The sequence below is a fragment of the Globicephala melas genome, chromosome 6 (genome assembly GCF_963455315.2).
Source record: "Globicephala melas chromosome 6, mGloMel1.2, whole genome shotgun sequence".
Lineage (NCBI taxonomy): Eukaryota > Metazoa > Chordata > Mammalia > Artiodactyla > Delphinidae > Globicephala > Globicephala melas.
In genome coordinates this window covers 115,066,077-115,078,855 of record NC_083319.1, presented here as the reverse complement: position 1 = coordinate 115,078,855, position 12,779 = coordinate 115,066,077, and the positions used below count along the sequence as shown (strand labels likewise).

At 40.5% G+C, this 12,779-nt stretch overlaps 1 protein-coding gene across 2 annotated transcripts in view; it reads right to left on the bottom strand.

Annotated features, from left to right (window-relative positions):
- Nucleotides 1–12,779, bottom strand: part of SPOCK3 (SPARC (osteonectin), cwcv and kazal like domains proteoglycan 3) — a 436,458-nt gene that overhangs the window by 31,733 nt on the left and 391,946 nt on the right. The window lies entirely within an intron of this gene.

Here is a 12,779-nt window from a genome sequence, read left to right as displayed (position 1 = left end):
ATGAAACATCTACAAAACCACAATTTTTTGAGCTCATCAGGGACTCTGTGTCTCTGGGCAGTGTAATAACTCAGGACCCGTGACAGTCTTATGGCTCCAGAAGGAGACAGTGCGAGCATTTGACCACCTGAGAAAGCCACAGAACGTTATATAAGCTATGGAGGAGAACGCAGCCAAGATCGTCCATGAATTGCGGAAGGCTTAGTGTATGTCTACTCTCTGACAGCAGACAACCCCTGGAAGCCGCAAAAGGAAGAGGGTCCATAAGCACCAACAGATTTTATTCCACAGACCTCAGCAAGTGCTTTCAAGAAAGACACGGGGTGGGACAAGAGACCCAGGAAAGCCACCTGAGAAGCAGAAGCTGCTGTGAGAAAGTATGAGGGCCCACCTATGCCCCCTCTCCTGTACCCCTCACAGAGCAAGCCTGAAGTTGCTGGGGGAGAGTGGGAGCCTCTGTCACCCTGTGGACACAGCTGAGGATACTTCACCACAGGAGTGGGAAAGAAAAGCCCAGCTCTCTCTGGGTGACAGCAGGACAATATTCAGGGTACAGATCATGGGAGAACCCTGCCACCAGCGGAGGATCGGGTCTCTGAGAAGGTCCCACCTCGAGACCCAGGTACATGGTCCTACCTACAGCTACACCTCAACCAGAACAGCAAGGGATGCTCCTAGGTCCGGGTAGCAACTGTCGAATACCGAGTATCAGTAGCCTGCCAGTGGGGGAAAGACCATGAAGGGGGACCTTCCCTGAGGCTGGGTTTCAAAGGAAAATCATAAAGAAGCATGTGGAGAAAAAGACCATGGTGACTAGCCCGACCACAAGCACAGGGCAGCACAAAGGAATCTGAAGCTTGAGATGCAGTGAAAGGGACAATTATAAACCAAAACACAACCAAGTTCAGGTGTATGACTGGACCGACTTGATCACCTTATCAAAGGCCAAGCAAAACAGGAGGCAGCCTCACTTCCGGGCATAAAGACTATTTACCTCAGTCTTACCGTCTACTCAACATGTCCACTTTTAACGAAAGAAACAGACATACAAAAAAGGAAGGAAAAATTTAAAAACATTGCTATGAGACGAAACACTCAATAGAAACAAACTCAGATATGACAGAGGCAGCAACTATCAGAGAAGTAATTTAAAATGAATATGATGAATAGATTAGATGCTGTAGTATAAAAGGTAAAATCTGCATTAAAACTATAGGCAGAAACTATAAGAACAAAAACCTAAAAGATATGTCAGGAGAAGTAGGGGGAGGGGGCGGGGCAGGAGTGCAGGGCATACAAGGCCTGTAGATCATTATCAAACAGACCAACAGACAGTGACTGAAATGGCAGAAGGAAAAGAGAGAGAAAATAGGGTAGAAGAAGTATTTCAAGAGTTAATGAAGAATCCTCCAAATTAATGAGATACCTCAGACCACAGAGGTAAGAATCTTAGAGGACATCAAACAGGATAAGAACCAAACAAACAAAGAAACAAACCTAGACACATCAGAGTCAAAAACCAGTGATGGGGAGAAAAATCTTTAAAGCAGCTCGGGGCACAATACACATTTCTACAGAGGAACAAAGAGACGAGAATGACCAGCTGACTTCCCAGCTGCAACCACAGAAGCCAGAATACAAGGAAAATTCATCTGTAACGTGCTGAAAGAAAATGGGCTCTGGACCCAAAACTACCCAGAGAAATTACCTTTGCAAAAGGAAGGAGAAGTACCTTTCAAGAAACAAAAATGGGAGAAAATGTATTTAAAACAGATGCGATCTATAAGAACTGCTGGAAAAAAAAAAGATTTCTTTAGGCAGAATAAATGTGATATTAGGTAGAAACTTGGATTGCTACAAAAAAGAAACTGAAGATTTCTGGAAGTTGCATAAATAAAGATAAATATGAAATTCAGGTTTTTAATTTCAAATTGTTTTAAAAGATAATTGAATGTCTACTCTAAAGGTATTAGCAATGCATTTGTATTTGTAGCATATGTAAAAGCAAAACATACGTAAAAATAGCACAAAAGATGGGATAAATTGAGAGCTGTAATTCCTTCTAATGTATACAAAATGGCAAAATAGTATTTGAAGGTAGCTTGTGAAAAATTAAATTTATATCTTATAAATCCTAGAGCAACCAATAAAAATCTTTTAAAAGATGGTAAAGTAAAAGTAATGTCAAGAGCAGAGTCAAATGAAATCATAAAAATACTTAACTGGTCCAAAACAAGGCATTATAAGAAAAGAAAATGGGCAAAGAGGAGATGGAAAAAATAAAAAATAACTAGTAAGAAAGGAGATTGTAATTAAACCATATCAGTAACTGTATAAAACGCAAATAATCTAAGCATATCAATTAAAATACAAAAAAAATGCCAGGCTGAATAAAAAACCAAGGCTCAACTATATATTATTCTAAAGGAAACCATTTAAAAAATGGCATAGTAGATTGAAATTAATAGATGGGGAAAAAAATATCATGCAAACACTAATGAAAAGAAAGCCAAACTGATTCTACTAATAATATATTTGACTTCAGAATAAGGAATGTTACCAAGATAAAAAGGGGCATTATATAATAATAAATTGTTCAGTAAGAAGACAAAACAACCCTAAATGCACTTGTTACCAGAAATGAAGCTTCAAAATACATGACAAGGGGATTTCCCTGGTGGTCCCGTTGTAAAGAATCTGCCTTCCACTGCAGGGGACGCGGGTTTGATCCCTGGTCCATGAACTAAGATCCCACATGCTGCGGGGCAACTAAGCCCGTGCGCCACAACTACCGAGCTCCCATCCTCAATGAGAGAGCCCGTGTGCTGCAAACTACAGAGCCCATGCGCTCTGGAGCCTGTGCGTCACAACCAGAGAGAAAAAACCCTAAAGCCACAACTAGAGAGAAGCCCGTGTGCTGCAATGAAAGATCCCGTGTGCCTCAACAAAGATCCCGCGTGCCACAGCTAAGACCCAACGCAGCCAAAAAAAAAGAAAAAACAAAACACATGACAAAAAAATGAACAGAACTGAATGGAAGAACAGAAAACTTCCCAGTTATATCTGGAGACTCCAACACTATTCTATAAAAAAAAAAATCAGTGGAACAAGTAGACGGAAAAGAGTATAGAAGAGCCGAACAAAATTTTCAACAAACTTGAAATAATTTCTACCGATAGGACACTCCAACACATAATAACAGAATACAGCCTCCTTTCAAGTGCATTTGGAACATATTGTAAGCCATAAAACGGACTTTAACACATTTGAAAGAACTAAACCCACATGAAGTATGACATCAGAACGTAACACAATTACAGGAGAAATGAATCACAGAGAAACTCAAAAAACAGAGAGGTTGAAGAGAAAACAGAGGCATAGAGAATAAATGTGGCTTAAATAATTGCAAAGACGTTATTTTAATTCAGTAAGGAAATATGATCTATTGCCAGAATCCTATCACACGCCAATAAACTGGGGATGGTTTAGAGATTTAAGGGCAAAAATATATACATTAGAAGAATATCCATGTCAGTATTTTCTTAGGGAAGTCTCTCTCACAAACTAAGAGCTCTGAAATCAAAAAAGATGCTGTGAGAACGTATTTGCAATACGATAACGATTTAAAAGGTTAAAATGATGGAGAGTAATCAGCTTGCTGCCACGTACTGTGTATAGTGTGAGATCATTTACATTAAAAATGTTTATGTGAATATATATGCTTGTGTGAGAATGAAGTAGGATTGGAAACCATGTGTACCAGGTTGGTAACAATTTTCACCTCATGAGGGAAGAACGGGTGGAGTTGGTAAAAGGACAATAATTCTCTTCATGTTCCTTCATGTGCATTAATAAGATAAGCATGTGAAGGGCTTCCCTGGTGGCGCAGTGGTTGAGAGTCCGCCTGCCAATGCAGGGGACACGGGTTCGTGCCCCGGTCCGGGAAGATCCCACATGCTGCGGAGCGGCTGGGCCCGTGAGCCATGGCTGCTGAGCCTGCGCGTCCGGAGCCTGTGCTCCGCAACGGGAAAGGTCACAACAGTGAGAGGCCCGCGTACCACACACACAAAAAAACAAACATATGTTACATGTAATTAAAATATATGATATTAAAAATTAAATAGGAAAAAACAATGTTATATATATGTTTCCTTCCCAGTTGTGATACATTAGAATAATTTAATACTCATTAATGTCTCAAAGGAATCATCATAAAATTAATCGCTTTTTAATTGGCTAGCCTGTGGCCCAAGGACCACTGTGGTGTCTAGAATCACTTGTTGCCACATTAAATAACCTACGGCAGTTATGTGTTTGAGCTATTTTATTTCCTTATTACACTTTGTCCCTTCGTTTTTGCTATCACTTTTTGTTGCTTTCAAGACATCTACTAAGCAAACATTCCAGGTTTTTGTGTATTACTCAACTGGCATTATTAGAGTAAAATTTGACAAAAATAATGCTTACTTATAAATGACTGAATATATATGACATATATATGGAATGTGAAACTTTATATTTTGTTTTTTTTTTCTGTACAGATTTTAAAAACCTCTGTTGTTTTTTTTTGGGGGGGAGGGTACTTTATCCCTTTTTTTCTAGGTTCAAATAGTTCCAATTACTGGTTAAATGTGCTCTGAACACCCATGATTATATTTTGAAATTAAGGTATTTATTTAGTTAAAAATGGAATGTAATAAAATTGACAATAGTTCACTTACCCTGTGAGAAGCAACCAGCAGCCTACTTTTTAATGATTCCCAAGTTTTCAAAGCTAATAATGATTCCCTCTATTTGGAATACTACACTTCCTAAAGACTAGAGTCTCACCAAAATTTAGTGCTAGTAAATTCAACTGGATAATTTCCTAGGTTATAATAATGTAACAAAACATTTTTATTATAATACATCATTCACTTAGCACCTTATTTTATATTTATCGTTTCAATCTAGCTAAATATGAAATATATAATTTCAATCTAGCTAAATAGGAAATACATAATTTCTATAAAATTATATCTAAATATTAAGACAATACCTTAATAATACTGAAGTGTATAATTAAATTTTATTATGGAGAGAGTTATTCGATCTACCTGCTAAAAGAAGAAAATGCAGATAACAAACAAAACAAGCAGTGATCTGAATTTTCATTTTATTACTTGAAATAAGAAAAGAAAATGTATCCACCAGCTTTAGAGACCTTTGTTTTCAAAAATGAAGTTCCCCGCTATACCTAGAATGCTCCTGATTAAATTAAAATGGGACATTGTTTTTAAGCCACGTGATTCCAAATTCAACCTTCCTCTCAATGTGAAGGCAGCAGACATAAAGTGTGTCATCTTGGTAAGAAATTGGAATGTGTTTGTTTACCTGAGTGTTAAGTAGTCTCTCTCCTTGTCTGACTGAGCAAAGCATTTGGTGGGTAGGAAAGCAAAAGTAAGACGTTATCTTTTTTTTTTTTTTTTCTTTTTTTGTGGTACGCGGGCCTCTCGTTGTGTGGCCTCTACCGTTGCAGAGCACAGGCTCCAGATGCACAGGCTCAGCGGCCATGGCTCACAGGCCCAGGCGCTCCGCAGCATGTGGGATCTTCCCGGACCGGGGCACGAACCCGTGTCCCCTGCATCGGCAGGCGGCCTCTCAACCACTGCGCCACCAGGGAAGCCCAGACGTTATCTTAATTAATCCTAGTCAGACTGTTAATCTGAGGATTTTGCATATGATTCTGAAGTCCAGATGCTTCCTAACTGACAAAAAGAAAATTAATATAAGTATCTCTTTCAGAGACGGACAGGCATACATACATACACACACACACACACACACACACACACACACACACAATTGCAACCATATTAACAAACAAACCTTGGTATAGTGTTTCTGTTCTTAAATTTTTGGAGATTTAGATAAGAAAACAAAATATATCAAGCATACAGTTTAGTTAGGCACAACATATATACTGAAAAAAGGCTCAAACAGTACTTTCATGGTATGATGATAACAGAATCAGAGGCCAAATAGATCTATTTCCTTCACCTTCTCATAAAATACATTTTAAGTTTTTTACCATCTTAGGCGCTTTTCTACGGTTATTCCTTTGTGACAGCTCTAAACTATACCCAAATAAAACATACCGAAGAAGCCTGATTTTTTTAATATAAAGTAGACTTAAGTTGTTAAAAAATAATGGCAAACTTTACCAGCTTGGTTAATTTCTTAAGAAGCTATAACATTATCGATCTTTTTTGTCAACTGAAACCACTTAACTATGTAATATTTACACTATCCAATATTCAGATAAACAATCAATTCTTCTTGGGTAAGGGTTATAAAATCCTTTATGTAATGGCTATAAAATCCTTTATGTAATGGCTGTGATAAAATCTGGTCAATTAAAATCTCAGGTTAGTGTCCTATTGTGTTTGAGAGTTAAGAATGACTACTACAATAACCAATAGGAAAAGAAACCCACTATTTTCAGCATACCTTATTTTGGGCTGTGTGACAAGATGTTTAACTAATGTAAAATGCATAGCAGCATTAATTTGGTAGCCAGTGTAAGAGGCTGGCAAGTTCCCCTTCCTTATAAAGCACAGTCCACATTCTGGGTTCACTGCCTTATAAAAAGAAGTAGGGTACCTTCTCATTTAAGCTTCATCAAGTCTTGATCCGTTTATTTCAATCCCGCTACAGTCAGAGAATTGCCCTCCTGGAACCTGCCTGTTCAGCAAACATGGGAAGGCAGCTACAAGCCACTTTATCACTCTTGTGAAACTAGACCAATTTTTAGATGAAAACTTGTGATTAGATTTTAACTTATTCACTAAACAACTTGCTCCTGCGTCCCTACTGTGTGCCAGGGCTGTCTTTCTGGGAGCTGGGGATCCCACAGAAGAAAGTTCTTGGCCTCACAGAGCTTACGTTTTACTTGGAAATGACAGAAAACAAACTAGGAAACATCTGTATATCACGTAGTGACATATGCTATAAAGGAAAGTAAGCTTGTGTTGCTGTTTTACATGTGATGGGAGCGCAGCCCTCTGAGGCTGGATATTTGGGCAACAAGCTGGTGGAGGTGAGTGAGGACAGATCCCCGGGGGCAGCGTGTCCTAGGACCTCAAAACAGCAAATACAAAGCAAGTGTTTCTGATACATTGATCAACAAATCCTGTGAGACCTCCCAGAGCCCAGAGACATCAGGGCAATGGTGAGGGCACTACAGTCCTTTGTACTAACAGTTCTTAGCAATCTGGCTTAAGGGTAGGAATGAGGAGAGTGTATTCCCCACTCTGCATTCAGCTAAGGACCAGGAGTGGCTCTGCAATTAACATACAGTGAGCTGGGCTATAAGACTCGGATAAAGGAAAACAAGGGATTTCATGACTTGATCTGTATTTCTACTCATCATAACAGTGCAGAAAAATTAATAATTTAAATTATATACATATAAAATAATAATAAAGAACTCAGACTATACGAATGTGCCGATTACTTTACACATGCAAAGTAGAGTAGTGAATTTCACATTGTTTAAGGACAGAAAGCATTGACAAAGCAGACCCGCGGGGACACGATTCTCCACTCTCCTGTGCCCACACTTCAGTGGCAGCCAGCGCCATCCCTGAACTCATTCTCTGACTCTTACTGTCTATTAGTCTATAAGGTTAGATCAAACAGATGTAAGTTTTCAGAGTTATTTTGTAAGAAAATAAATATTCTATTCACAAACAGTCTAACAACATAGAAGGTAAACTGTATATTTCCAGACAGTAAACAGGGGCCATTTTTATGAAAATTACCTTTGATTTAAACATCACTAGAGATACAGATCCATGAAAAGACAAGTATCTATCTCAAAAGACAAGTATCTATCTCAAGGGTAACACGGTACGTGTTAAACAACAGATACTGGCACTTAAGCATACTTATTCGCACAACAAGAAAAATATACCCGTCTTGGCCCTCCCTTACATATTCGCCCCTGGCAATAATATTTCGACGTTTGAATGCAAACAAGAATTTTTCTCTGAATTGTTTTCCAGATCTGTCACTCTTTCTAGGTTAAACGGGAAGTTGGCTGGTGAAGCATAAGGCAGGTACTCTGACCACTCAAAACGCAGTGACCTGCCCCCCCCCCCCAGGATGGACTTCATTCTACTGTCCCCTCATTGTACAGCGAGTGTTGCAGTCTAAAGTTGGGGTACAGGTCAGGATGGGGGCTTCCCGTCCCCACGGAGGGACAGACTAGGGGTCCGAGGATGGACAGGAGGGGACGGACTCTGAGAGCCTGGCCGCAGACAACCGTAGGCTCTGGGGAAGGTCAAGACCCACTCCCTCTAGCCCTGGCACCGCGGGCTGGGTTCCACGATGGAGGCCAGCCCAGCTAAGGGACCCGCGGCGGGGAGCGGCCTCTTTCAAGGCTCAGAGACCGGGGGCTTTCCTGATGCTTTGAGGAAAAGCCGAAGGGAGGCTCTTCCCACCTCGTGAGAGAAGGCTGCCAACGAAGGGTCGGCCCCCAACAGACGGGCCCCAGTGAGCAGACGAAGGAAGGTCAGCGCATGGAAAGGACCCAACAGCCGGAGGGAAAAATCAATGACACGCGGAGCTGAGGGAGTGAGGAGACAACCCACTTACATTTAAACACACACTCGGGTACCTCCGGGCGCACACATTTAAAAGTACACAACTGCTCTGTAGACCGAAAACCGTAATTTCCCGGCTAAGCCATCCCGCACGTGCATTGTAGGTGGGCAGCAAACTAGTGGCCCAGACGACACATCAGAACACAGACCAGAGCCGTGAAAGGGCGGAAATTCTGCGTAACATAGAGACGTCTGCCGGGTCTCACATTCCTGCTTGGTAGGTGAGCGGGTCAACCGCGCAGAGAAGCATTTCCGAAGTCCTCAGTTTTGCTGCCTCTTAATGCCCACTGCCCTCTTCCCCGACATAGGTGCTTCTAGCCCTGCTCACCCCTTCCTGGAAAGGAAAAGCCTTCTTCTGTTTGATGTGAGACGCTTGCAAGTCTGAGGTTGAGGTATTCTCCCCATCGCAAGAGTCTTTAAATAAAGTCTCTCTTTACTTAGTCTGGGTTTGTTCCCCCCCTTTTTTTCCCCCGAGACATGGATGGTGGATCGGATGGGGATCCCACATGTCCGAAGCAAGGTCCTGCAGTGACACCCCACCTTGTGGTAGATGGTGGGCAGGACACGCGGCAGGCTTCGCTCTGCGTTTTTTCTTATTTGACATTTTTACGGTGTCCTGAACACCCCTTGGGCCCCACTGTCTTCACCCTGGGCTTCTCTGCTCAGTCCCGACCCTCCGCCCCTGCGGTCACTTAAGCTCAGGGCTCCGCCCCAGCAGGGGCAGGTCTCGAGAGGTTCAGGGGCTCCAGGAGCAACCACCTTGGTCTAAAAAAGCTCATTTTGTTAAAAATATAGTTTTATCCTAAGACAAAATTTACCCTAAGATAAAATTTATCTTAACACTAATTTTCAAAACCTGTATAAGATAAAATCTACACAGATACAAAAAATGATGAAATGTTCCCCCCAAAATTATTTGTCATGGTCACTGCTGGCTAATATTTAAAGGGTGTATTTATTCACATATTTTAAAATTAGTATTAAATATTATACTGATACAAAACTAAAATGTGATTTCTTTTCTTCTCTAATGACAAAATTTTCTTGGATTATTGGTCTACTCTTGAAAAGAGATTGTAGGGCTTCCCTGGTGGCGCAGTGGTTGAGAGTCTGCCTGCCGATGCAGGGGACATGGGTTCGTGCCCCAGTCAGGGAGGATCCCACATGCCGCGGAGCGGCTGGGCCCGTGAGCCATGGCCGCTGAACCTGCGCGTCCGGAGCCTGTGCTCCGCAACGGGAGAGGCCACAACAGTGAGAGGCCAGCGTACCGCACAAAAAAAAAAAAAAAAAAAAAAAGATTGTAAAATAAGTTTTTCTTTGTCTTCTGGGCAATCTGCCTGAATGGTAAACATTCTGTGTCTGATCAGAATATTTTCCTCTGCCTTATGTTTATCTTAATTATTAAAATTATTATCTTAATTATTAAAAAGAGACTCAGAAGCCAACTACGTATGTTTACAAGAAAGACACAAGTCTAAGTAATAAAGAAAGACTGACAATAAAATGTTAGCAAGTATATCAGGCAAATGTAATAAATTTGAAAGTAGGAGTAGTAATATTACTATCCGATAACGTGAAATCTATGCTAAAAAGTGGTAAGTAGGGTACAGTGTAATAAAATAAAGGGATAAGAAGCATAATTAATGGATAAAACAGAAATAAATCCATATATCTAAAACACAGAGCAGGAAACACATACAGCAAAAAGCACAAAAAGTACTAGAAGGACCTATTTAAATACAATTATAATGTAAGCCATCAATATGGATTTCTCAGAATTAAACATATAAGCTGACATAACTTAGGACTTTTTTTGTTTGGTTTTGTGCTATGGACTGAATTGTGTCCCCCACCCCAAATTCATGAATATGAAGCTCGACCCCCCAAAGTGATGGCATTTGGAGGTGTGGGCTTTGGGAGGTGATTAGGTCATGAAGGGAGAACCTCATGATGCGATCAGTGGCCTATAAGACAGACTCCAGATCTCTCTCTCTCTCTCTCTTTCTGCCTTGTGAGAAGACAGCTGCCTCCAAGCCTGGAAGTGAGCCTTCACCCAGACCCCAATCTGCCAGCACCTGATCTAGGACTTCCCAGTCTCCAGAATTTGAGAAACAAATGTCTAGTGTTCAATCCACCTGGTCTAGGGTATTTAATTATAGTAGCCTGAGCTAAGACATTTTATTTTGTTTTGCTGTGCAAAAGCCCCGCCAACCTTTGCCAATATTTTGTGAACAATTCACTACTAAAAAAGGAAACCAAGATTAGATTAACAATGAAATGTAACAGCATGCTCACCAGAATGAACAGTTAAAAAGAATGGTAGTAATTTTTTTACTTCCAGGGATCAAGGCAAAAGTTAACTCTTCGTGCTTTGCTGTTAGAAATTAGAAAGGCCCTAAGCTTTTTGCAAAGCAGTCTGGTAACATCTATTATTGTTTATAATTTGAAATGCGAAGTAATATTGACCTATTACTTCGACTACCTGGAATCTTCCTTACAGAAATAAAAGCCTACCAATTAACCGCAGAATTGATTGAGAAGGAGAAAATAATCATTCCTAGGGGAACAAGTGCTTGATTAAATTATGGTATATCCACACAATGTAGTATTTTGATGGCTTCTTTCATCCATCAATTCTACTCGGTTTTAACGTTAGTGAATGCTACGTGTCAAATTATTCTACATTCTGATGATACAATGGGGATCTCTCATTTATGGTTCTTTAGTGTGCAGAGAGAGAGAAAATAAACAAAAAATGTGTAGATGAATATTATAGTAGACGGTGAGAGATGCTATGGAGGAAAAACAGGACTAGAAAAGAGATGGGGTGCCCAGTACTGGAGGGCCGGTGTCAGGAGAGGCTTCACCCAGGGGTAGGCGGGTCTCAGGAGCTGAGGGACTCAGCCACTCCCCATCTAGGGACTTGTCTTATCTTTTAACAGCTTCCTTTTGGAGATTTACTCCCTTTGGCCTCTGACCCCTTCAGGCTCTATAAATAATCCTCTACCTACCGTTCCACTGATTCTGCAAAGACATTCAACTCCCAAAGGGCTTCCTGTTAATTCGCCCACAATATTAAGACTGTCTCATTTTTTGTAAGAAAAAGCCAGAAAGGGAAATAATATTTAGGAATGTGTACAATTAACCAGGCATTGTACTGCGTGTCCTACAAGATCTCTTTTTATCCATTTCCAAATACAGGAGGGATTATTAGTCTTAACTAAGCTCAACAGATAAAGATGAGAGTGAGAAATAAAAATATCCAAGTATGTGTATTGGGAGAACAGGTGTGGACATGAATCAAAAAAGTCAATACGGAAGGATCTGGAACAAAACTTTACATTACGCCAGACATGAATACAGGGGCAAACATATTTTATTATTTCTATTAAGTAAGATCAGGCATCTTACTTACTCTCAAGGCATCAAAAAATTAGCTTCTGTCAAAAATTTAAACGATAATTCTGGAGACAAGCCTGGAAGCACTCCTACGAGGTAGGGAAATACTGTGGTTTCTTTGAGGACTTCCTAAGAAGCATATAGATGTGTCCACCACACATTCACACACAATTATTATGTTTTTCTGTGAAAGCTGAACGAAAAATAATGATTACATTCTTTTGAACACAAATACGATCCGTAAACACCAAGCGCTGGGATTACAGAAAATTCCTTGGTGACAAGAAAACAAATGGGGCATTTTAGGAAACATAGATTAGGGACGGCCATGCCCTCTTATCAAGTGATTCTGTTAGAAACGGGTAGCTGAGGGTTGTGAGTGGGGGTTCACGGCCTCATGGCGATCAGCAGCGGGCACTGGGCCCTTCTATTGTCAGCGGGACGCTGCCCCTGGTCACTGTCCCACCTTCGCCCCTTGCATCTTAGAGCGAATGAGGCGGTCTTGGAAAGCTCCCCCCAGTTAAGCTCAGGTTTCAATATCTTTCTTTTACATGCATGAAAAATGTTATAGATATTTTTTATAAATGAAAAAATATAAAGTGAAGAGTTCATAAAATTATTCACAGCAAGTGCACTATTTCAGGTTGCATTCCTATTTCTAAGAAATTAAAACACACTTTTATATAGATTATATAGACGAAAGAATCATGTAAGATTCAGTTGGCTCTTATTTCC